Source organism: Apium graveolens, chromosome 2 (assembly GCF_009905375.1).
Source record: "Apium graveolens cultivar Ventura chromosome 2, ASM990537v1, whole genome shotgun sequence".
NCBI classification, from domain to species: domain Eukaryota; kingdom Viridiplantae; phylum Streptophyta; class Magnoliopsida; order Apiales; family Apiaceae; genus Apium; species Apium graveolens.
The window spans coordinates 310,602,772-310,627,573 of record NC_133648.1 but is presented as its reverse complement, the minus strand read 5'-3'; the positions used below and the strand labels follow the sequence as shown (position 1 = coordinate 310,627,573).

Sequence of the window (24,802 nt, the reverse complement as noted above, 5' to 3'; positions counted from 1 at the left end):
CTCTAAACGTTACGTCCTCAAAACACTCCTTCAAGAGTACTAAATACTTTTGTAGCCGCTCTAGAGTGATAAATACAAAAATAAGCAATCTTTTGTACTCATTCCAACCGAAAAGAAAGAAAATAGCTGCATTGCCTATTATCTACAAACAATATATATTATATTGAATACATATCATTTACATTCCTCTTGTTCCCTTGTTACTGAGAAAATTATTTGGGCGTTTTAATTCTCCTGGTTTTCAAAATCTAGGTGGTTTACTACATGGAAACAAGAAGAATTGGTGCAAGGAATAGAAGGGCCAGAAATGAGCACAGAGTGAATGCTAACAGGAAATCAGTTGAGAGTGATTACAGGCTGTTGAACAGTGTTAAAGTTCTTCAGCGGAGAGAGATCGGATCTAGAGGTGATCGATGTTTTCATTTGAGTGATGCTCGAGAGAGATTTCCGAGCATTTTCTTGCAGGTTTCTTCATTTCAAAAAATCCTCTATTTTTTAATTGAATTGATCTATCTCCGTTTCTTTTCTTGCGTTTTTTATGGTTTTAGTTTTATTAATTGTTATGGAGGCCTCAGTGTCTGTAGTTAATCTCCTCTTTTGTATAGTGGTGAAGACCCCCAATAAATTGAGTATGACTTCTTGTGTTTGTGATTTTGCTCATGTATATATCAAAATTTTATGATGTGATATATATTTGGGAGGAATTATTGGTGATTTTGCAATCTCTTAATATATTTTGTATGTAATTATAATAATAATTATTAATAATAATAATTATTAATAATAATAATTAATATTAACTCAAGTCTGAGAAAATTTACTTACAATATTTTAAGTTAATTAATTATAATTCAATCTATTTATTACAACATATGAAACAATTAAATTAACATCATTATATAATACCAAATATCAAATTAATACTATATAAAATTATAAAAAAACATTACTTGTTAACTCGGTAGAATATCAACAATTATATTATTTTATTAAAAAAATAAAATAAAACTGTAAATAAGATAGTAATCTAAAAGTGAAACAAAATAAATGTGAAATTAAATTATGCATTGAACTTTCATCACTGGTCCATCGAAATAAGGGTGTAACTAAATCCATACTTAAATGTATACTAAACCATAATAAGCTGGAACCGTGATAAATTTGTATATTGTTTTTCGTTTGATCTTCTTAGTTAAATGATATGGACAGTTAGATCAAAATATTAGAAGAAAATACATTACTCAAGTTATTAGGTTCAAATCCCATCAATAACAAATATTTATATTATTACTTATATAGTACTTCGAATTTCGCCAACAACAAATCTATATATTATAAATGTATCTATATTTTGGTTCGGATATGATTTTTAACTTTAATTTGACCCAGTGGACTATCCATTTTTAGGTTTGGTATCCATATTAGGTTTATAAAAGATCCATGTACTTATTATGACCCATTTTAATTATTATGACCCATTTTAATTATAGAAACTTTATAATACAATTTTAAATATGAATTGTGTTTATTATGGTAAGTTTTTTTTTTAAAAAACCACTTAAGGTAAGTTTTTAATACAAATTTGAAGTAAGTTTAAATTTTAACAGACCTATTTATAGAAATAATCTCATAAAATATATAACATAAAAATAACATATGTGATGAAAGTAGTTCTTAAATAAATTTATCATAATATGTAGATATAATACACTTATTATATAAATAATTTAATCTTTCATAATCATATTATTCAATTTAAATTATAAATTTATTTATTTATTTTATTAAATAATTTTTGAAATCCCCGTGTGCAAAGCACGGGCTATAAACTAGTATTTATAAACATACTAATAATGTTAATGGTTAAAAGTCATTAATTATTTACAATTTAATCATAACAAAAAATTATAGATATTAAGATAAAAAAATCATAATAAGTGATAAGGGGATAAAATAAACCTCGATTGTGTCATTAATACTCCATTAATTACACTGGACTTGGCTGCTTACAAGGCCCATTTATGAAGGCCCAAAAAGCCTGAATATTAATTAATTTCGTAATTATTTAATATGGGAAAATCAGCTAATAAGTAAAGTCCAAATAAGGACACAACTCCTTTGAGATTCGCCTCCAAGAAATTACATAAGATATGATTCAATTTTCTGCATTATAGGACTCCAAAGTCCACTCTAAATTTTAGATTTGTCCACCAAGTCTCCTAATCCTAATCTAATTTCAAGGCATCTCATGCATATATAAGGGCCTCACCCCACAAATCAGAACTACGTTTTTGACATAATCATTGGCATACATCAAGGTACGTAGGCATCTTGTTAAGGCAGATAGAGTCATGAAGCACGAGAGAAGTCAAATCGAGATTCGAAGCTCACGAACCCTTGCAATAAATACACCCTAAATTTTTATCCATAACATTTAGCGTTGTTTGTGAGAAAGCATAACAACAACCATGGTGAACAAACGGAGCGAAAACGACGCCCCCGAAGGAACACCAGCTGGGACAACCCAAATGATTTCGTCAATGGTGGAAATACCCCCACACTCTTGCTACGCCTCCACTCAAGGAGGAACCCTGATAGGGGAAACTAAGCCTGAGCCACAAGGGACGAATCCTCTAGCTCCTCAAGGGACGCGTTCACAATTTCAGCAGGTTCATGCACCTGTGAATCCTCAAATCGTTGGGTATGAGTATTCAACTACTGTAACAACTAACCCCGTTTATGGGATACCCCTATACCCCGGGTTTGGAGGAAGTGGGCATGCTAATTGGAGTGAAGCACAAGAGCAGATGCCCCACAACTACGAGGTTTGGCTTCTATTCCGGAAGACCAAGAATTCTCTGGACCTTACATTGAAAGAGATTCTGAATCTTCGGATGATGATGTGGCTCTGAGAAGGAGGCATGCTGGTAAAGAATCAATGCCTGATGCTAACCAACGCCCTAGGAGCACACGATGAATGAATTCCCAAGAAGTATAAGAGAAGATCAGGGCTCACGAAGCTGAGATCCAAAGGATGAAGCGGGACCTGGAGGCGCACTTGACCCCAAGACCCCTACTACCTCCGAGGAGGACAGATCCTCCTCAAATCATAGACCTGGATGGTCTAATACCAAGAAGGGATGTTGCTCTAAGGGCTGATTCAAGTGATCTCATGCCCCTAGGAGATCTTGATGATCCAACTCCACCATTCAATAATGAATTCCAACGTATCAAGGAAGTATAAGATGCCCACCATGAAACCTTATGATGGCACTGGGGATCCCTCAAATCATGTCAGAACATTATCTAATGCACTGTTGCTACAGCCCGTGAACGACACAATTAAGTGTCAAACCTTTCCTAGAACCCTGTCGGGAATGGTTCCAAGGTGGTATAGCCGTTTTTCTCCGAATTTAATTGGATCCTTTAGAGACTTAAGTCAAGCTCTCATTAAGCAATTCATTAGTGGAAGAGTGCATGACAAGAGTTCGGAATCTCTCATGAGCATTGTGTAGGTAGCTATAATAACACTGCAGCAAGGAACTAGGGACAAGTTCTTCAAGATGTCATTAACCAAGCACCCCCCTGAAAGCATGTTGCAGCTCCAAGATAGGGCCGGGAAGTATATCAAAGTGGAGGAAAGCATGAGGAAGACGGTAGTTAATAAGAAGCCCGTTGGTGGCATGAAGCGAAAGACTGATCTAGAATATAATGCCAAGGACAAGTATCTTATAAATAAGCCAAACGCTGATTTAACCCCGAAAAAGAGTGGACCTGGACAAAGGTTCACTGAATATGCTAAACTGAATGCTCCTAGAAGTCAGATCTTAATGGAAATCGAAAGGGATAGGGATGTTCGTTGGCTTCAGCCCCTGAAGGCTGATCCTACCAAGCTAGATAAGAGCAAATATTGTAGATTTCACAAGGATGCTGGCCATGACACCGATGAGTGTAGACAACTAAAAGATGAAATTGAATTTTTTATTTGAAAAAGAAGGCCGAGCAAGTATACTAGAGATGGAGGGGATTGGAATAATAATGGAAGAAGGAACTTCGAGGATCTCAAATGGATCAGGATGATCAGGGGCGAAATCCCCAACCCAGGGGACCGATGATAAACGCAATCTTTGGAGGACCACGACCCCGAGGGCCAGTGATAAATACAATCTTTGGAGAACCAATTGCTGCTAGTTCATCTAAAAACTCGAGAAAGGCATATACTAGAGAAGTTATGCATATTATTGGAGAAGCACCGAAGAGGGCTAGGACAAGAGTAACAATGACATTCGATGATATTGATTTAGAGGGTGTCAAATTTCCTCATAACGATCCTCCGGTCATAACACCGATAATATGGAACATCCCGGTGAAGAGAGTCCTTGTAGACAATAGAGCCTCGGTAAACATCTTACTCCATGATACCTTTATAATGATGGGTTATAATGATTCTCAATTAACCCTAACTAATATGCCAATATATAATTTTGCTGGATTCGAGTGCCCTGTTGAGGGAATAATTAAGTTGGCTCCCACTATAGGTCAGGAACCAAGACAAGAAACACAGATGTTTGCCTTTGTAATGGTAAAAGTTGGATCAACACATACAATGCAATCATGGGAAGAACGGGAATACATGCTTTCAAGGAAGTACCCTCTTCTTACCATTCAGTGATGAAGTTTCCCACCTAGAACGGGATTGGGGAAGAAAGAGCAGATCAAAAGATGGCAAGGAGTTGTTTTGGGAGGCAAGTTTTTCATATCAAAGACCTGGATATGTGTGAGAATGACGAGAAAAGAGGGAAGTCATCGCAAGACTTGATTCTGTTCCCTTTGGCTCCCGAGGATTCTCAGAGAGTGACTTTAATTGGAGCGTCAGTTGAGAAGCCCCTTAGAGGGAAGCTGGTGAGGATTTTACAAGAAAATAGTGATGTATTCGCATGGTTAGCAGCTGATATGCCTGGCATAGAACCGGAACTAATCACTCACAAATTGAATGTGGACCCAAATCGAAAGATGATGAAGCAAAATAAAAGAATTTTTTCCCCGAACATGCAGGAAGCAATAAAGCAAGAAGTGGAGAAGCTCGTGGAGGCTGGTTTCATTGAAGAGATACAATTTCCAGGGCGGTTAGCAAATCATGTAATGGTGAAGAAGGCTAATGGAAATTGGAGAATGTGTGTGGACTGATCTGAATGATGCATCCGACCGCTGGTCATGAAATTATAAGCTTTATGGATGAATTCAATGGATACAATCAAATCAAGATGTATAAGGATGACATCCCAAAGGTATCATTCATCACTGACTTTGATAATTTTTGTTATCTTGATATGGCGTTTGGTCTCAAGAATGCATGAGCTACCTATTAAAGGTTGGTAAATAAAATTTTTAAAGATCTTATTGGAAATACTATGGAATTATATGTAGATGACATGTTAGTCAAGAGTCTTGTGAAGAATGATCACATAACCCATTTGGGGGAAGCTTTTGAGGTTCTGAGATATCACAAATGATGTTAAACCTTGCAAAGTGTGCTTTCAATGTGGGATCTAGAAATTTTTTGGGATTGATGGTCTCCAAGAGGGGATTGAACCAAATCCTGACAAGATAAAGACCATCTTCGACATGGATCCTTCGCGGTCTATTAAAGATGTTCAAAAACTCACTGGAAGGGTTGCTGCCTTGGGACGATTTATCTCCAAATCTAGAGACAAGTGCTTGCCATTCTTCAAAGCCTTGAAGAAAGTAAAAGATTTCATATGGACCGAGGAAATTCAAGAGCCATTTGAAGGATTAAAGAACTACATAGTTCAAGCCCCGTTCTTAGCTAAACCAGTCTTGTATGAAACTTTGTACTTATATTTTGTCGTCTCAGAAAATGCCTTGAGCGCCGTGTTGGTTAAGAAGAACTTAAAATCCAGAAACCCATATACTATGTCCGTAAGATTCTGCATGGAGCAGAGTTGAATTATTTGACTATTGAAAAATTTGATTTAGCCTTGGTGATGGCTTCAAGGAAGTTGCGTCCTTACTTCCAAGCTCATTAGATCGAGGTACTAACAAATCAGCTTTTGAGAAACATTATTCACATTCCCAAAGCTAGTGTGAGACAGATTAAACGGGCCATAGAATTGGGAGAATTCAACATCAAGTACAAGCCGTGAGCGGCAATAAAAGCCCCGAATGTTGTAACTAAAGCATGAAAGTTGGTTGTGCGAGCATTGAGATATTCCTTGATTGATGGAATTTTATACAAAAGATCTTATGTGGTTCCTTACTTAAGATGTCTCACACCTGATGAGGTGCGTTTAGCTCTCAAAGAAGTACACGAAGGTATTTGTGGGCAACACTAGGGGACCAGAGATCTAGCACATAAGATAACCCGTTTAGGCCTCTATTGGCCAGAAATGATGGCTCATTCCAAAGATTGTGAAGAAGTGTGATCACTGTCAGAAACATGCGCCGGTTGTTCGACAGCCCCCTCGGATGTTAACTTCCATCAATTCTCTAATTCTTTTTGGTATGTGGGGAATGGATATTCTCGGGTCATTTCCGATGGCTACTGCTCAAATAAAGTTCTTGATTGTAGCAAATGATTACTTTACTAAGTGGATTGAAGCTAAGCCTTTGGCCAAGATTACAACTAAGCAAGTTGCTCAATTCCTGTGGGAAAATGTCATGTGCAGATAGGGGATCCCCGAATCTTGGTGACTGATAATGGAACATAATCTAATAATGATGAGTTTAAGAAGTATTATAAGGAGAATGAGATTGAGTTACGGTTCACTTCTGGAGCACATCTCCAAGCCAATGGGCAAGCAGAGGTTGCAAACCTAATTATTCTAGATGGATTAAAGAAGAGGATTGAGAAGCACAGGAGTAGTTGGGTGGATGGAATACTTCCAATACTTTGGGTCTACAGGACCACATGTAGAGTTACTACAGGAGCAACACCGTTTCTGTTAGCATATGGGGTAGAAGCTGTCATTTAAGTGGAGATATCACATTCATCTCCAAGAATCCAAGCGTATAATGCTGAAGAGAATGAAGAGGGACAAAGTTTAGCCCTGGAGTTGATAGATGAAGTGCGGGACAAAGCACACGAAAGGATTGGGGAACACCAAAAAAGGCTTCTTTCTACTATAAATTAAGGGTGAAAGAAAGGTTTTTTAAACAAGGTGACTTGGTTCTAAGGAAGGTGGAAGCTTCCGGTATGGGGTAGGATGGAAAACTCGCCCAAATTGGGAAGGACCATACAAGATCAAAAGTGTTCAAGGAAGAGGATCCTAGAAGCAAGAAACTATGGACCGTTTTGAAGTTCGAAGAACTTGGCACACTCAAAACCCGAAAGTCTATTTTGTATTAGTCTGATTGGAAAGATCTTCATTTGTCAAAGTGGAAAATAGGTTGAAAAGCACCTTAAAGCTTTGATTGCTTAGGATTTTATGTTTTGTAAGACTAGTATTTTCAAGTTTTAGTTTTAGCAAGACTTGTATAAGGGATGAATCCCTAGAGACTATGGAATTTATAAAATTTCTAATATGTGGTATTGAGTTCTTACAACACACAAAGTTATAATAAATAAAACTAAGTGCATAAATTCGGATATAAAAACATAGTGTTCGATAAATAAAGACACTATTACAAGTTCTGATCATAAATAATAAAGCCATGCATGGCCAATAAAAACTCTTAGGAGCAGAGGTGCCATCGGCATTCGTGTCGTCGCCTCCTTCTCTCTCATCAAAATTCTCTACAGTAGAGGTCTCACTAGAAGAAGGGCTGACATCATCCTCTGCAGGCTGAGAAAAGGACTCAGGGCACATGTAATTCGTCGGGTTAACATCAGGATAAGTCTCGTTCACGGTCCCGAGGGCCGTGTCCCATCCAGTCCTGAAAAATCCAGGGAACACCATGTTCTTCTTAACCTCTCATGGACTGAGCAAACTCATCCGTGTCCAAGTAAGCATCAATGATTCTGTCCTTCTCAGCCTTCAGAGTAACTAGCTCAGCATTGGCATCCCCTAACTCTTATGCCTTGCGCTTTATCTTCTTCTCCAGCGCAATATACTTCCTCTGTTTCCTTCTGAGGGCGTTAGCCACATTATTTGAGGCTTTCTTCCAGGACTCGGCTTGTCTCACACTTGCTTGGAAATAAGCATTAGACTGAAGGAAAGAAGAAAAATAAAAGAACGTAATGAAAGGGGATAAAGTAGCAATAGGAACAAAGGAATGTTAAAAATATATATATAAAATGGTTAAAAGGGGAAGACCCTTGCCGAGGCTAGAGATTGGGCACCCATAAGCTTTACCCTCTCTAAGTCTGGACCAGCCACAATATCAGTGAAGTCCTTAGGGGTCACATAGTGATAAGACCAATCTCATGCGTGCTTCGTGGAACCAACCACTGAATCCCCTCGATGGAATCCTCGGAGAGACTGGAAAACACTAGTAGCTATAGTAGCAGGAGCATCTTGGGTTTCAGTTCCCCCTAGAAGACGCCTCCACTATGGGCTCTTTATGCTTCTTCAGAAAGCTAGGCTCCGTTGGCTTACCATAGGGATCCAACCCCGTAAGCCGGGCCTTTTTCATTCTTGTTGTTTTCTCAATGACATGAAAGTTCTTATTATTGATTTCCTTGGAGGCTGCAAAAACAAGGGAAAAACAAAAATAATTGGTGTCAATAATGCATGAAGAAAATAAAAATAAGAAGGGAAGAAAAAATATCGTACAACGAGACTGAGGAAAGCTCACTTGGATCAAAGAAAACTCCTCTAAGAGAGTCCAGCTGGGAGTTTCGCCATTATTATTTATAAGATCATTATATATGGCATTCTCTTCGGGAGTTAGGTGAATGGATTTGGGGCTACCATCACTGACCTTCCCCGAGGGGGATCTAAAAAGTGTGCCCCGGTCTCCATTCTCCCACTTAATCCCGACAAAACTGTCTCTTCAGTGTTCATTATTATCAGGAATTGAAACACTGTTAAAAATTGTTTACACTTGGGCCTTTGCATAATATAAACTCAACCACAAGAGTTTTGGGCATTGTTATAGCACTGGAAAATTTTCCTAAACACAGCTACTGAAAGAGGGAAACCACTCCTAAGACACAAAACCATGAAATAAAGAATATTTTTCCAGGCATTGGGAGGAAGCTGACAAGGATTAATTGTAAATCAGCAAACAAAGTGTAAATAAACTCGTGAAAAGGAAACCTAAGCTCCGCGGTAAGGGCATCTGTATAAACAAACAAAGTATCGGGCTTTCAATGGCATGTACGGTCACCACTTTCTGCAGGAACTATTCTAAGAGGGGGACGAACTTTATAGGTTTCGTTGAGTTTGTTAATAGCATTTGAATTATACCACGTTTTACAATAATCAAAGGAGTCTAAATGAGTTTCGAATGGATATTCATCCCCCCAAGTATTAATCATATCTATCAACGACATATAAGAAGAGTGAATTTCAATGTCGTTACCTATCTTAGAAGCTGGAGCAATCTTCGTTGCCCTTTCTGAACATTTTCCAGCCATTAATGGAGGTTGGAGTAGAGCTTGAAGTGGAGGAATGAGGAAGAAGGTGGCTGGAAAAGGCTGATTTCCCCGGAAAAAGCTTTAAGGATGAGGAAGGAGATTTTGAAAGGAGAGTTTAGAAATGAAAAAGTGAAGTGTGAGAAACCGCTTCACTCCCCCCACTCTTATATAGGACTCCAAACAGGTCATTGGGCCAGTAAAAAGGGCAGACCAGCCGGTCATAACAGGTTAAAAGCCCAACCCAAAATCAAGAAAGTTCCGAAAATTTCCTGGATAAATCAAATATAATAATAATAAATATATATTTACAGTTTCCAGAATATTCTGGAATAGTGGGCCAAAAGAAAAGCCCAGATAAATAATGGGCCAAAAGGAAATCCCAGGGAGAGATGGGCCAAAAGGAAAGCCCATCAACAAAGCCTATAGGCGCATCCTGATTGAAGATGTAAAAATTTAATCAAAAATCTCGACCTAAAAAATTATGGTCAAAAATCAAAAAAATCATGACCTATTTTCGGTCAGGAGTTCTGATCGAATGATCCTAATCGAAATAACCCACGATCAGGAATTTTAGGCCGATAATTCAGTCAAGATTATGTTAAAAACAAGAAATTCTGACCTAAACTAATGCCATGATCCTGATCGAAAGGTACCGGTTGAATAAACTTTCGATCAAGAATTAAAGACCCTTAATTTGATCAGAAAGCCCAAAGTCAACGTTAAATCCTGACCAAATTTGGTCAGGAATCCTGGTGGAATGATCCTGGTCGAATTACTCCATGAGCAAGGCAAAAAGGGAGCATAATTCGGTCATATTTGAATTGTCCCTGACCGAATTCGGTCAGGATTCTGATCGAACCAACCTGACCAAAAGTAGCTTCGACCAGGGCTTTTGGGACCATAATTCGACTAGGATCCCGATCGAATGGATTCCTCGTCGAAATTATATATTAAAAAAAGAAAGAAAAAAGGAAATAGAAAATTCTTCAAAATTATAAATATTTTCTGGAAATTAAGGAAAATTCCTAAAAATTCCTCAAAATTATAAATATTTTCTGGAAATTAAGGAAAATTTCTAGAAAATTCCTGAAAATTAAATGAACTTAAATTCAGCAAAATCCAATACGATTTCCCAGAAGTTGGGGGGCAAATGATAGGGGATAAAATAAACCTCGATTATGTCATTAATACATAATTAATTACACCTGACTTGGGCTGCTTACAAGGCCCATTTATAAATGCCCAAATCCCCTGAATATTAATTAATTTGGAAAAAATCAGCTGATAACTAAAGCCTAAATAAGGACACAACTTTTTAGAGATATGCCTTCAAGAAATCTCATAAGATAAGGATTTAATTTCATGCATTATAGGACTCCAAAGTCCACTCTAAATTTGAGACTTGTTCACCAAGTCTCCTAACCCTAATCTAATTTCAAGGCATCTCATGCCTATATAAGGGGTCTCACCCCATAAATTAGAACTACGTTTTTACTTGATCCTTGGCATACAAAAAGGTACGTAGGTATCTTGTTAAGGCAGATCGAGTCATGAAGCACAACTGTAGTCAAATCGAGCCTCGAAGCTCACGAACACTAGCAATAAATACATCCTAAATTTTTATCTAAAACAATATGGTTATAATTATATATTAATTTAATTTTAGTATTTATTATTTATATTAAAACTATAAATAATATAAAATTTAAAATTTATTAAATATTAATTAAATTGTAAAGTCAGTACCATTAAAAAGGGTTGATAGGTACCAAACTAAACCACACCCATATAGACGAACAACGTATTGCACGACAACATCGTAAGTGACAGATGCATATACAAATTGTACATTGGAAATTTAAGAATTTAAGAATCCAGAAAAAATCAAGAATTTAAAAATATTTACCTATCACCATTAAAAAATCTAGTAAATGTATACAATATTGACAAATGAATAGAAATTTACAAAATTTCCATAGAAGTCTTCATGCAAGAACTTGACCATTTCAGATTTTGATAACTTTGATGGATTGCAAGGTTAAATACGTAAAGAAAAGAGATACATCTATAGTGAATTAAAGTTTTCAAATATTGAAATCTCTATCATGATGACAACTGCCTTTTCATGCGTGTGCTAAAATAGAAAAGATGGATGGGTTTCCTCAACAAGTCTTTGATATCGATGGGTATCGATGAAACGAAAAGTGTTATAATTCTTAAGATGACAAGCCGCAAATATATCATCTACCCGTTGTGTATAATGTAACCAGAAGCGTACAAAGCATTCTCTTACACATCCTCGCTTCACTCCCTTTTCTTAGTTAGTTTTCTTTCTATCAATTATATTTGTTCGAACATATTAATGTTTCACTAAGTTCTCCCTTTTATGGCATGTTTCGCAAAATTATTCCCTTTGTGGAATTTATTAACCGATAAAATTGATCGTTGTTCGTCCTCCTTTGATATGTTAACATAAATCATTTTTTCAGCCGTCCGCTATGTAAACTGCCTACAAGACCAATAACGTCTTTGTCTTATAGAATTATTAGCTTTTGTCTAATAAAAAAACTGAAGTATATAAGTCATATTAGATTCTCGTAAATATAAAGAATATAATAATGATCGGAGATTAAGAATAGTAATAATAATAATTTGAAAAATGAGAGGGTTATGATGGATCGTTCAAAATATATTGACATAAACTCTGGTATATATATAAACACAAAACTCAGAAAGTAAATTTTTTTTTTGGTAAATTAAATATATATTAACAAGAAAGAGGGATTAACCCTTGCTCTAGTAGACCTAGAGAAGACTATCTATGATCAATATTAGCATAAAAGATTGAGAATAGAAAGCACAAGGTCCTACAAAAACAAACTACAAAAAATCCCTATACAATCTAGGTTCTTGAACCACTTTGAAGATATGAATAGAGTTTCAATATCTAGCATAATTCCATTAAGAACCAAAGACGGGTCTCAGACCCCTTTGTCATGCAGTCTAGCATTCCTCTCTCGCCAAAAATGATAGCAGAACACCTGCAAAGCAAGAAGCCCCAAAGTACTACGCCCCTTATGAGAAATTCTATTTGAGTCCATGATCAAATCATTCCAGGAAATTCCAGTGATAGGGAGCCTAAGAGAGAAGGCCAACCTCGAGAGAATTGATCTACTGTAAGTATAGTGAACAAAAATGTGGTCACTAGTTTCAATCCCTCCTACACAAAGATTACAAAAAGGAGAAACCTGAAGCCCAAAGCGAGCGAGTCTGGTGAATGTTGGGAGCCTCCCTCGATAAACAATCCATTCGTGATGAGCATAGCGTGGGACACTAAGACGGTGCCAAATGAAGGAGCTCCACTGTTCTTTTGTAGCTCGAGTTCTGATCGAGTCCTAGATGTGCCGGATCCTGAGGTGCTTTAGGGGCCTCAACTCCCAACTTAAAGTATCAACTTTTGAAAGGTTGAAGTCCGGGTTATCAAAGTGAGCAAGCCATTGTACCAAGTTGGCACTAAGATGTCTCAGTCGAGCGTTAAGACTAGGAAGGCACCACCTTCCAGTATGAATGAGATCATTGACCGTGGCTTTTTTCCTTAAGTTCACTTGTAGGTAAATCAAATCGTGTTTTATTTTGGCTAAACATTTGTGATGCCACCATGGGTCAAACCATAAAGAGGTGGCTCTTCCATCCCCTAGGTTAAACCAAAGAAACTGAAGAGCAGTAGGCCTTAGTTTCAACACCTTCCTCCAAATCCATGAGCAATCAGTCGGAATCTCCATGACCCAAAATTTTTTAGATTTGAGATGAGTTGAGTACACCCAAGACACCCAAAGAGAGTAATCCTTGTTTACTACTCTACACAAGTGTAGGAGTAATTGGGAATAATTCCACTCCTCAGGGTTACGGAGCCCTAAACCTCCCTCATCCTTGGGGAGGGAGATATCACTCCAGCAGACCTTGGCTCCTCTAACTTTTGAGTGGTCCCCTTTCCATAAAAACCTTGTCATCAACTGCAGGATGTGCTTATGCACAGCTCTCAGAAGAATGAAGTGGTTAGTCCAATACGCCTCTATAGAACAAAGAATAGCTCTGATCAACTGAACACGTCCTGCTAGAGAGAGAAACAATGTAGTCCAGAGATTCATTCTAGTAGTTAATTTGTCGATAAGGGGAAGGCAATCATCAATGCAAAGTTTCGAAGAAATAAGAGGAACACCCAAGAACGAGACCAGTAGACAACCATGAGGAATTCTAAAGGCATCATCAAACCAACAAATAACATCTTCCTTGCAATTGCTAAAGAAAACTGAGCTTTTGTGAGCATTAGGGCTAAGACCACTAGCACGTGAAAATTTCTCTAAACAATGCATCAGGTGGTTTATAGAATTTTTGTCCCTGTGAGAAAAGAGCAGAACATCGTCCGTAAAAAGAAGATGGTTAAGTTATAAACCTTTGCATTTCCAGTGAAATCGAAACAATGGATTATTGGATTGGAGAAGCAAGGTTAAAACGTTCATTCCTAGAGTAAAAAGATATGGAGATAAGGGGTCACCTTGACGAAGGCCCTTAGCACCCTTGAAAAACTCGGAGAGAGCACCATTGATTTTCACGGAGTAAAAGGGTGTTGTAATGCAAGCTTCAATCCACGAAATGAAGTTAATAGGAAAATTGTATATACAGGAGAGAATATATAGTAATGCAAAATATTGTATTACTTCTTTAACGAACAACTGAATACAAATTACTCTATAATGGAAATAGTAGCTAGCTAGAAATAAGCATTAGGCTCATATAATGATACCACTTACTAAAACTAAGTCCTAAAAAACTTAACTATGCTAAGACTTATTCTCATGTGCTCTAGTGAATATTTTAACAATAACAATTATTAATTGAACTTAAGCTTAAATTATATTTTCAACATACAACCCCGTAATCTAAACTCCAGACTGCAGATTTTTAATGCTAAGCAAATCTCTCATTCTCTCCACTTTACAGTAGCCACGTGGCTTTGCTTAGAATATCTGCACGCTGTATCCTAAACTAATATGTCTGATTATAATTTTTCCATGTTCCATACAATATCACATAAAGATATATTGAATATCGATATGCTTACTCCTCCAATGGAAAACATGATTTTTGGTCAAGTATATCAACAATTTATTGTCTATATTAATTACCACTGGATGATGCTTCTTATTTGTAATCCAACCAAGTAAATTACAAAGCTACACCTTATGACAGACAACACCTGTAGCGGCCATAAACTCAGCTTCGCACAAACTCAAAGACACGCATTAACATTTCTAAGATACCCAAGTGATCACTATCTTTCAAAAAAAATGCCATTTCACCAAGGCTCTTTTAATCCTCAGTGTTACATGTTAATTCACTATCTTAGTATCTTAAAAGTAAGTAATTTCCGGTCCCCTTTGCGTAGCACAAACCACAATCGACATTTCCCTTCATGTATCTTAAAACTCACTTTAGTAGATTCATGTGAAGAGTCGTGGGACGCTCTATGTACCTACTAACGATACTAACATGGAACGCTATATTCTATTGGGATGAACAAAATACCTAAGACTATCAAACTCTTAAAAATAATAAACTTTACCGCCTTCCCCCAGTTTTGCTCAGTCGAATATTAATTTCCATTGGATATTTGATAATATTGCATTCACTAAGTAAAGCCTTACGAGAAGAATTTTTTATTTATGTTGCTTGCTTTAACTCTATAAATATCTTTTATAGGTCCATTTTAAAACCCAATTAGTAGGACAATATTCCAAGGTAATCCGTTTCAAAATTCTAGTTCATATGCCTCTTGAATTTGTTGATGTTACTTACATTGTTACCCGTAATCATCAGATCAACATCTCCCTTGACATTTAGTATAAACCGTATGCTCATATTAACATTTTGCTAGTTTCAAGCAAAATCTTATAAAGTCTACTAGTTTATTGTCTTTTTTACCTTCATAAGTAACCTTCCTACTCTATCATATACCTACAAATAGCTGACATTTAACACCCATGTTCCTATTTTGTAGTAATTGACTAAGACTTACAATGTTTCTAAAATGTTTCTAAATTTCTTCTCCATTTATGCTGGTACTGAATGAAGGAGGTCTTCACCACGTATTTTTCCTCGATTGTCTCCCAAAGTTTTGATATTAGTCACAAATCCATTCAATTTGAACTAGAAAATTTATGGGTGCATACCTGTTTAAGGAGAATATCAAGGATTTAAGGAAGCGATAGTTGATCATAAAATCAAAATTAATTTCATCCTACTATGAATTTTGCTATTGATCAAAAACCGGGGCTCATGAATTTTAGTTGCAACGCATGAATCAGTACATGGATTTCTAGTTGTAACTTGCACGATGGTTTATGATTATAGACTACGCCATAGATGGCCATATGCTATATTTTTATAATGCAATGATAACTTTCTGTTATAATTGCCCAAATTGTTTAAGTAACTGCAATACTATAAAAATGATGTTACAATAGACACAAATCTTGTGTTGCAGCTCAGTTGTAGTGTTGCAATGTGCAACACTATTGAACAAGGCTGATGGAGTAGAAGTAGGAGTAGTTCCTTGTTTTTAGGTGCCACCTCTGTAGCTTTAGGTGTTTAAATTCAAGCAAGTTGTATGTATTTTTATTTTCTTATCAGTAGTGAAATCAAAGGTAATACAATGTAGTCCTACACATCATTTTGGTCTTGTACATATCAACTTTCCATCATGTTTATTCTGCAGTAATCATTCTAGTATTTATTTTCCATCATGTCCTAGGAGTATTTATTCCATCATGTTGAAAATAAATACTAGAATGATTACTGCAGAATAAACATGATGGAAAGTTGATATGTACAAGACCAAAATGCTCTTTAGGACTACATTGTATTACCTTTGATTTCACTACTGATAAGAAAACAAAAATACATACAACTTGCTTGAATTTAAACACCTAAAGCTACAGAGGTGGCACCTAAAAACAAGGAACTACTCCTACTTCTACTCCATCACCCGCTACTTTCTAGGCATGCAGCAACAGTCACTACCATGCAGGAATAAAACAAACTTCATACAAATAAATAACTAAACAAAACAAATAATTAATAACAACTAAGTTTAAGATTATTCCAACAATCACATATGATATATAGCTCGGGAAGATTATGTTCACGTTGCACAGCTGAGGTCAACATCTAGGACCCACTATGCTGATGTATCAACGCTGACGTCCACACTTGGGATCCAAAAAGATGATGTGGCATTGGTGACCACAGTTTGTGAGACCAAAATGCCCCCCACACACATACATATATATCTATATCTATATATCTATATATATATATATGTACTAATTACTTGGCAAACCTAGTATGGTGGAATAATTGTTGTCAAGTATCCTATCAGGTTTTGTTAATCAACAATGAATTTATGACTAAGAATCTAGGGATAGAGCACCATTAGTGACCATCACTCGTATGTGGCTTGACTATCTTGAGTGATTTCCTAATTTGAGTGAAAAAGTTGTCCATCAAGTGCCAAGTGAATTTGCAACAACTTTAGGCACTCTTTTGGGGACCATCTACGAAATCTTATATAGGGTGCAGGTCAACGATTCGACTTAAAAGTGTGTCAAATACGACATATATGAAGTAGATTTTTTTAATTATTATTTAAGATGTGTTGAACATGATTGACACCTCTCAAGGTGCCTTTATTGTAGATGCTCTTACTGTAGCTATATATTCTTAATGAAGGTGTCAATTTATGTGTATGTATTTAAATATGAGCCTCAGATGATATGGACTTCATGTCCGATATTTGTTGACCTTGTTAGTTGACCGATTCTTTTTTATGATTACTCATGGGGATTTGTTGATGTAATTTTCAATCAGGAGGAGTATGATACCCATGATCCACAAGGGCAGTCTGCAACGGAGCTACCGTCTCCTGAATGGCAAAAAGAGGTTAATGATATAGTATCTGCTCATGGCGTTGTCTTTGCTCTTTTGATGTCTGGTGTTTGTGTTGCATTTAGCCGAGGTAATCTTTTTTCTTAGATGATCATCATGAGATACATGTTAAAAAAGACCTGTTCATTTAAACTTTTTATGCATGGCATGGCTTCAGAAACCAATCAAAGGATATGAATTCTGAATTTGAGTTCAGAAGAATATATTGGGAGAATATTTTACAATAAGTTCAATGATTCGGTCATCACTGCCTCAGCTTTCAAATCAGATAATTACATCTCCTTGAAATGCAGGACCACAAGAATTGAGTGCGTATATTACTTGTACTCTCAGAAGTTTCCATGTATTTTTAGTTTTTTACTTCCTCAGTAATTTCTTTACTCATGCAATCCCATCAAATGGTGTCAGATACATTCAAAATGGTCACCCAGATACTGGCTTCCTTGTTTTTGAATCAGAGTTACTGAAATGGTGCAGTTCTCTCCAGATTGATAATGTAAATGCTAAAGCAGTAACTTTTTGTGCCCAACATAGGCAAGAATACAACTTATTTTTGTTTATTCTTAAAAAAGGAAAATTAAGACTATAATTCTAAACATAGAATGATCCTTAATTCTGATATGAATTTTTTTTTATTTCCCTTATCGAGATCAGCATCTACAAGGTCTTTGAACTGAGAAACTACGGCATGTTGTACTCCATTTCTGGTACAGATGTGCAAGGCATAAAGACCAGGTAAGGTTTTATTATGAGTAACTAGCTATATCATTAAAGATACATGATAATCCCTTAGAATTTTATTTAAATTTATTTAAATTAACTATAATACAATCATTGTATCATTTTTTTTAATAACTACAACATCATGTATTATCTACATTATATCATTATCTAATATTAAAAAGTCAAATAAATACTTCAAAAACAAAAAAATTAAAATTACTATTTGTATACTAGGTAGGGTTACAATAAAATATTTACAAATAAAACAAGATTCCAACAATTATATTATTTTATCAGTTTGAACTCGACTCCTTAAAAGTTCGGTCCGGCTCAGCTCGTTAAGAGCTCGAGCTCGAACAACAAAAATGTTCGTTAAATTTTTCGAGCCTAACTACACTACAAGAATAATTTTAAAATATAACCATCGTAGAATAATTTTGGATAAATGTGAATATACTACATAAACATTTTAAACTATTTCATTAATGTTAAATGATTTTTAAGTAAAATTTTTGTGTAACTTAGGTATATATATTTTCAATGCACATTTGTCATGTCTAGAATTAGTATTAAGTGCACATCAACATCAAATCTAAACATTTATTTTTACATCACCTCTAACCTTCATTTCATCTCATCATATATATAATACATATATGTGTAAACTTATTTATGTTCTTTCTTCACAATCATCGCCCAACACCACAAACTGCCGCAAAACGTCATACAAAATCGACATTTTTCAAGAGTTCCGAATAAGTCTTCATTATTTTATATATACACCATATATGTCTTATATTCGTCAAAGACATAAATATACTGTTATTGTTATTTTATGATCTGGTTTCATCACTATAGTATGATAAAATAGCCTCTTAACAGAACTACTTATATTCATATTTGAATGTCATTATCGATTTTGTTTCAAAAATTTGGTGATTTGTATTCAAAATTTAGTGATTTGCATATAAAATTTTGTAATTTGAATAAAAGAAGTTGTGATTGACATTTATTTTAGTGAATCAACAACTTGTGATGTTGTATAGCTTAATTAAATTTGGTAATTTTCGTGGCGGTGGGTGGTAGTTATGGTGGTTTGATAATGGTGAAAAGGGTGGTGACGGTAGCATGCTAACGCATGGGTAGGTGAGATCGACGTTCATATCATAGATAGTATTGATAGTGGTGTTGGATGGTCATTATATATGTTTAATTTTTTGGTGATTGATTTTAATTTTAGTGATTTTTAGTAAGTTATTTGTTCTGATTTTAATTAAGGGGTGTCACTAGGTAACCCATAAGTAATCCGTAAATATATATCATTTCACATTTTTTATTAAAATGAGTCAAAAATACAACTCTCCGTACATCAAATATATATCCCTTATATCCAAGTATACTAGTGTATACCTTGGTAAAACTGAAAAAATGTCACACACAACTACATGGAAATAAATTAAATTCAAATAACAAGTTAGGAATATGCAATTAAAATTAATTAAAGAATTTAATCATGAAGGCAACAACTTGTATAATCAATAAAAGCAATGTTATACCCCAATAAGAAATAAAGGTTACTTATATGTCTCTAAAATATAAGATAACCTGATCATACAAGGGACACTGTTGTTATTCAAGAGAAATTTGCTCCACCTACACATTGTGCTAGGATAGTGCGAATTCACTTCGAGGATAAAACATAAACAAGAAATCTCGCATGACTGAAAAACTTGAACAGAGGCCACACCTCAATTCGCAAGGAAAATCATGTTGGCGTATATATATAGGCCTAACAAATTGTATCCAGATTCGAAGAACCTGATGGAAATTCATAAAACTGAGATCTGAATTTATATTCAATATAGATTATACGATACTGATCCAAAATTCAATCTGATCCACAATCTAAAAATTATCTAAACCAAAAATTTAACAGAAAATAATCTAAAATAACATTATATCTAGTTGTAATCAGCAATTGATCAAAACCAAATATAAATTGTTTGAACAGAATATAACTCAAAGTATGAAATCGAATATGTATCTATATCTGAAATTTAAAAATTGAATAAAGTTGAATTTTAGTTTAGTTGTTATAATTTCAAAAAGTCATAACTTATATTTCATATTAATTAAACTATATTTAAGTTAATAAATTATGTATTCATCATAAACTTTTATATTTAAGATGATATTTTTGTATAAAATTAATTTAATCCGAATTTTTTCTCATAATTTTGTTTCAAAATTAAACCTGAACTTAACCAAATTCAATATAATATGAACTTGATATATCTGAAATCAATTTGATTATGTAAATCTTCATTTCTAAGTTTTTATGTGTGAGAAAAACTAGAAAAAGAGGTTATCTAGGTTTTTTTCACTGAAAACCATATATTATGTGAATTGTCATGTTTATGTGAGTAAATGGGCTAAAAAAAATAAAAGAAGAGGCTAGCTAGCTAGGTCTTTTTCACTAACATTCTCTATCTATCTATCTATCTATCTACCTATCTTCTAGTATATATATAGAGCCTAATTGACTAGCTTTGGATGGCTTGTGTCTAAGACATCGACTCTGCTGTTCAAGCCCTTTAAAATGCATGACCTTGAATGTGTAACTCAAAGTCCTTGATCTTTTTCTAGAAAGTACACAAGTGATAGACACAATTAATTTATATAAATATATAGTAATAAACTCAATAAAATTAATAAATTGTTCAGGTCAAAGATATTAACTTGGTTTAAATGTACTGCCCTACCCTAAGTATTCTCACTGTATCAAACAGCTTGTTTAACAACACCTTGGATGAACTTTATAACAACATCTTGCAGTTGTCTAACACCTATTTTCAAGAGATATTTCTTAGAATATAAATGTTTACAATTTTTTAAATAATATTGTCGGGTAAGTGTCATCAATAACATTTTGACACATCTTCTTGACAAACAGCCGGGGATTAATGATGTTGATTTATACCAATGCCGGAAGACATGCCCCTCTTAAGTTTCATTCAATAGAGGATGGATGTGTTCTTAAATCCTTCAGTTATCCCCTACATCACACAAGAGTGAATTTTATTGAACTGTTCCATGAAAAGGTGCTGGTCAAGCAGGAGAATGAGAATCTTCAAATTCTTGATGTATGTACTTATTTCCTTTATAATAACATGCATGTTCTCTTCTTTATTTCCCTTTGTAACTTGTAATAGTTGAAATTTTTGTTTACAAGTTCTGACCTCTGAGCTGAGAGAGGTGAATAGAACTAAATCCATGGCGCCATCAAAGTTCATTTTTCTTCACAACACCCGATTATTCCTGACATTAAGGAAGGAAATAGTAAGTGTCAGGAACTTACGTGGGGAGGTTGTGACTTTATTTAAGGATCACCTTATGGGGTCTCCTGGTAGAAACTTTAAGAACATTTATGTCACAGCTCGCCAGGATCTTATTATGTTTTTCTGCAAGGCTCATTTAGATGACCTATGGTTGGGACAAAATGGTAAACATCCTTTTTAATACCTGATGCTAAATATTAATACACCACGTTGGCACGCGCACACACTGTGGATTAATTCTTAACATATGAATTATATATATTGCATTTCATGTGTCTTTGTGCAGCTGGTTCAATAAAGATCAGCAGTATCTTGACCGGTAAATGCCTTGCCAAGATCAATGCTCGTAACACCAGCGTGATAAAAGAATGCAAGTGCAGTGGTAGAAGGTGCAACTTAAGCAAGCCAATCAAAGGTACTGAAATCAAGAGTACTCTTGAAGATGCACTAAAAGACATCACTTCTATCTTTTATGATGAAGAACGCGGTGAGATATACACTGGTCAACGGCTTGGCTTGGTCCATATTTGGTCGAACTAAAGCAGCTCGATCTCATTGCTTTGAAAACTACATGGCCAAATCTAGACATGTGCAACTAAAGGAGCTCTCATTAGCTTAAAGACTACAATTGGTTTACTATATTTACTTAAATACAAATACATCATGGAAAATGTAATTGTCGCTAAAACTCAATTATCATGTGTAAGATGATATTAGGCCGGTACTCGGTGTTTTAAACTTGCAGCAGCGTGGCATGTCAAACGGGCTAGTACTCTTACTTCCTAAAATCTTGAATCCACCTGTTCTTATTAATATTCTAATGCTTATCAATATTTTCCCTACAAATTGAGCAATTATATAGATAAACTTTTTGAAACATAAGCATTTTCCATTGCATTATGATTCTTATATTTATATTGGTAGAAATATGTACCTATATTTTTATGTAAAATTTAACTAGCTCTAGGCCTCATTTCTTTCAACTAAGTAACTTAAAATTCCTTATATTAAAAATGAGTTATACTTTTAGATTTGCTCTATGTTAGGTTTGCTGTATTTCATACCGGGTAAACTAACTTCAAGTTCCATACCTTTTCCAGTTAAAAAGGTGTTACCAAACTCCACAATGATTATTACAAGTTAAGTAGCTAATTAATATAAAAATATTAATTACATACAAAAATTAACAACATAACCTCTAGATGCATATCAATAAACCAAACACATATACTTAGTTATCTTGAACTTGTAGTTTTAACTGAGTAAGTTAAGTTCTACATAATTATAAAAGTGAAATAGTCTTTTGTGTAATTCACCTAAATACCATATTTCTTATTTTTTGTTTTATATTATATCCACTACTAGAAAAAGTATAATAGACACTGCCCCTTTGATATCGGTTGCTTCTGGAGCCTATGTAAAAGGTCTTTTCTACATTGATTTTGGGAAACCGATGTCTTTTGTTATTATAAACATCACTGTTTTAGCCCAACCGATATTATATGTCTGTTTTAAAAAAATTAATCAACGCACCTTCCCCCTTTTCCCCCCTTAACCAAATAATTCATTCCCTCCATGTGTTTTCCCCCTTGTTTTTTGACTTGATAAAATTCTCCCCCCTTTTTCACACACATCTTCCCCCTCTTTTTTATTAAAAAAATTAAAATTAAAATCAAAAACAAAATACAAAAAATAAAAAACAAAAAACGTATTCTCTCATCTCTCATCAAAAAACTCTCATTTCACCAAGAACATGTTGCTCATTGTGCTCTCATTTCCCTCTCTATGCTCTCATTTCCCTCTTTGTTCTTTCATTTTCTCATAGATTTGGGGGTTGCTCTCATCTAGGTTTATCTCATCAAGGTTGCTCTCATTTTCTCCTAGATTTGGGGGTTTCATTGCATTAAGTTGAAGTCGAAGTTGAAGTCGGAGTTGGAGTTCAACTCGGAGTTTAAGTTTGGAGTTTAAGTCGGAGATTGAAGTTAAGTTGGAGGTTAACATTTTTATTAGGTAAGTTTTAAACCCTAATTTCTGAATTGAGGGTTTCAATTTGAAACCCTAATTTTTTAATTTTTAATTAGTTTAAGCATTTGCATCTGCTTGTTTGAGTTTCTTGTTACATAATGTATGGAAATGAGTTGCTTGTCATATAGAAAACCCTACTTTTATTTTATTTTGTTTAAATGATAGGATTTTTGTTTAAATGAGTTGCTTGTCTTTTCTCTGTTTTCTCTAGGAAATGCATGTTATTTTGAGTTAAATACTTGGATGATAGACGAAATCCGCTTTTTATTCTATATATGCCATTACAGCATATAGTTTGCATATAATTTTTATGTAAAGATATATAAAATGACAAGAAGATGGTTCTGTGTAGAATTTATAGTATATAGTAAACATCTTTCATCTATTTGTAGTATAATGTAAATATTAAAATGCATGCCCTGTCTTGATTTTTGATTTCAAGATAATTAACTTTGATTTTTGTTCATACTTGGAATAAAAAAATTATAAAACAACACTTCAGTAACACATACATATGGTGCTTATAAAGAAAATAATTACCTAGTAGAGAAGAAGGGGGTCGGATGGGGGGGGTTAGAAAAGCAGAAGTGGTTTGTTTGGGAATGTACTTCATGACATGTATATATGTACTTTAATGAATTTATCAACCTCTAATGACTTTATGTCCAAACAAGCAGAACTTGTAGGTTCTGCTATATGATTCTAGCTTAGATTTATACGATTTATATTCTGAAAATGAATGAAACGACAGACTGTTGCGTTATGATCGGATGAAACAAACATAGGGAATATGAATATCTTCTAGCTGGAGAGATCGAATAATTAACAAGATAGCTATAGGTAGGTCAGATCAAGAAATTACAAGGTGATAAGGTTGGAGCCTACAAATAACAAACTAAAAGCAAAAATTTATCTTCACCTACTCTTGGAAATTAAGACAAGGGTTACTTAAGTTCCACTTAAAAGTCTAAGAAAAATAACTTGTTTATAGTTGTAATAAAACAACAAAGTAGCTAAAATAACACTTTTTTACTACAAAGAATTAATAGAGGGAGTGGATAAGAAAAGTTAGAGCAATTGAAAGGTGACTTTCCTCTCATCATCCATTTATTACATAAGTACATACAGAACTTTTACACTAAAAGTTCTAATTCATGTTTGAGAAATGATACTT

At 34.8% G+C, this 24,802-nt stretch overlaps 1 pseudogene; it reads left to right on the top strand.

The window, feature by feature from the left end:
- The first annotated feature begins 264 nt into the window (after positions 1-264).
- LOC141703360 (uncharacterized) lies at positions 265-22,143 on the top strand (annotated as a pseudogene).
- The last annotated feature ends 2,659 nt before the right edge of the window (positions 22,144-24,802 follow it).